This window comes from Triticum dicoccoides, chromosome 5A (assembly GCF_002162155.2).
Source record: "Triticum dicoccoides isolate Atlit2015 ecotype Zavitan chromosome 5A, WEW_v2.0, whole genome shotgun sequence".
Classification (NCBI taxonomy): domain Eukaryota; kingdom Viridiplantae; phylum Streptophyta; class Magnoliopsida; order Poales; family Poaceae; genus Triticum; species Triticum dicoccoides.
Genome location: NC_041388.1, coordinates 531152664 through 531155717, shown reverse-complemented (window position 1 = coordinate 531155717; position 3054 = coordinate 531152664).

The window sequence follows — 3054 nt, the reverse complement described above, 5'->3', positions numbered from 1 at the left end:
CGTTTCCTCCGTTTTGCGATACACCAGACCCCTCCCGATCAACAGGACCCCGTTCCGAACGTAGGAGGTCCGTTGTGTGGTACGCTAGGCCTCGTTTCCATCGCCTGTTCCGTCCAAGCCCTCCCGATGAACACGACCACACATTCCATTCCGACCCAGCCGGTTGGCTCCCACGCGTTCCGTTGCCTCCCGATGAACACGACGCATTCTGTTGCCTCCCCATGAACACGACGCATCCCGTTGCCTCCCCATGAACACGACGACGACGCTATTTCTCCATTCCGAACCAGCCATGTACATGAGCCCTGGCCGAACGTATGCGTGAGTAGGGTTCGAGACCCCGCCTGTGTGCACACACACGTGGCCGTATTTTCTTTCTTGCACCCTGGCCGCTGTACGTATGTGTACATGCTACGTGCGCGCCTCTACTACGACACGTACGCGCCTCTACTACGACACGTGCACGCCTCTAAATCCACCAGTATATATGTACGTACACGTTCGCGACCAGAATGACAATGCTACGTACGCTTCGACCAGGTGGGTCCCGACTGTCAAGCGCTTCCTTGCCTGCGAAGATGTAGTTGGTGGGTCCTAGCAGTCAGGGGGGCGAATCGTTTTTTGCCCAGATGCACTTCTTTGCATGCGAAGATGTAGCTGGTGGGTCCCAGCAGTCAGGGGAAACGTTTTTTTCGCGAAATACAGTGGCCCGTCCGGTGGGTCCCAGCTGTCAGGTGGAGGAATCATTATTTTCCGCGTAATAAGGAGGCACTTTCTTGCTGCGGCCGTGGACCCAGCTGTCAGCCTCTCCACGTACATTCCACGTCCGATGGAAGTCGTTCCTTGACCACGTTGACCACGCCGCGCCGAGAGCACCAGGGCGGTGGACGACGGTGAGGCCTAGGAAGGGGACGACGGGGAGCCAGGAAGACGCGGCAGTCGAAGCCCGCGTGGAGAGGAGTACGAGGGTTCATTGGTTCGGCTGCGGTGTGAGGCTGCCGTCGCCGCAGGGCCTGGCCAGCGGTGGGAATAGTTGGGGGCGGTGAGGCCTCCGCGGCAGCACATCCGGCCACGGGAGGCAGGAGCATGCGACACGACCGACGCTGCTTTGGGCGGCTGGAGCAAGAAGACCAGAGGTTGAAGAAGCACTACGGTCATTGGATGGACATCGTACGGTCACTGGAGCTAGAATCGTTCATATTGACTAAAGTTGACAAAGGCCCCCGTCCCAGTCAACTTAGTAGGCCCACAAGTCAGCCTCCCACCATGGTGGGTCCCAGCTAGCAGGGGGAGTATTCATTTTTTGTGCGTAATAAGGAGGCACTTCCGGTGGGTCCGAGCTGACAGCAGGGGGGACATTTTTTTCACGAAATACGTTGGCCTGTCCGGTGGGTCCCTGCTGTCAGGTGGAGGAATAATTATTTTGCGCGTAATAAGGAGGCACTTCCTTGCGGCCGCCTGGACCCAGCTGTCAGCCTCTCCACATACAGTACTCTTCCGATGGAAGTCGGTCGTTGACCATGTTGACCACGCCGCGCCGAGAGCACTAGGGCAGTGGTCTGGACGACGGCGAGGCCTAGGAAGGGGACGACGCAGAGCCGGGGAAGACGCAGAAGTGGAAGCCCGCGCGGAGAGGAGTACGAGGGTTCAATGGTTCGGCTGCGGTGTGAGGCTGCCGTCGCCGTAGAATAACAGGGGGTGTGGGTGAGTAGAGGGATGGCCTGGCCAGCGGTGGGAGTAGTATGGGGCGATGAGGCCTTCGCGGCATCACAGCCGGCCACGGGAGGCAGGAGCACGCGACACGACCGGCGCTGCTTTGGGCGGCTGGATCAAGAAGACCAGAGGTTGAAGAAGCACTACGGCCGTTGGATGGACATCGTACAATCATTGCAGCTAGGATCGTTTATATTGACTAAGTTGACAATGCCCTTGGTACGCGTCAACTTAGTAGGCCCACAGCTCGGATTTGGCAGAGAACATATAGCCCATTTGCGATTTGTAAGAATGTACAACCCATTTTTTAATTCTAATGGAATTTACTACAACCCATTTACAGTTTGTTAAAAGTACAACCCAACTTCTAGCTAGGACAATGATTAATAATTTCAAACAACCGCTCAAAACAGAATTAAAAAAAATTCCCACATTTTGATGGGATCCGAAATATTTTTATCCGAAATTTCTAGTCAGGTTAAATATAATTTCAAAATAAAGTTGTATTACGTTAAAATCAAACGAAATATTGCGCGCGCAACAAGTAATGAAATTAAAAATTTCAAATTCCAAAAATAATATATTTTTCAAACTAATTACGTGTTTGGTGCATAGTAACTGTCCAGTTATTATAATTACATCTCATTTATTATTTATTAAAGTCCATTTTCTTGTTAAGCCTAATGCATACCTCCTAGGAAAGTTTGCAGCCCAGCGGGGCGGAGAATAACAAGTTGACCCGGATATTGTGTACAACTGTCGGCCTAGTTGCATTGCTGATGTTGAAAAAAAGGCATGTGTAGTACAGTACAATCTAACATGGTTACTCACCGCACATTCAGCGACGCCGGAAATGCCCAAACAAGGCTTCTGTATAACGTTTTGAAGTCATTGAGCTCAATTAATAACTTAAGAAAAAAGTTAGATTACAGTGGAACCTAATTAAAAGCTGTCACGAGCAAATAAATAATTCAACGGGTCCCACTTGTGCGTGTGCGCGTGTGTGCGTGTGTGTGTGTGTGAGAGAGATAGAGATAGAGATAGAGAGAGAGATCCATCGGTCGATGCTCGTAAATACATCTTTCAGCCATATGCATTGCTGATGCTCAGTAAAAACTTATATAGTTGACACAATCATATAGAACATCATAGCACACTGAACTTGCATACAAAAATTTCACGCAGGTGGCACAATCAGGATGGAAGAAGTGGATCGCTACGGGAAGGGCTATGTTGAAACCAACGAAGTCGTACATAATGGTTCATCGTCTTTATCAATGACGGGGAAATATCTTGAATGTTGAGCAAAGAAATCAGACAGACAACACAATAAGTTCTGCT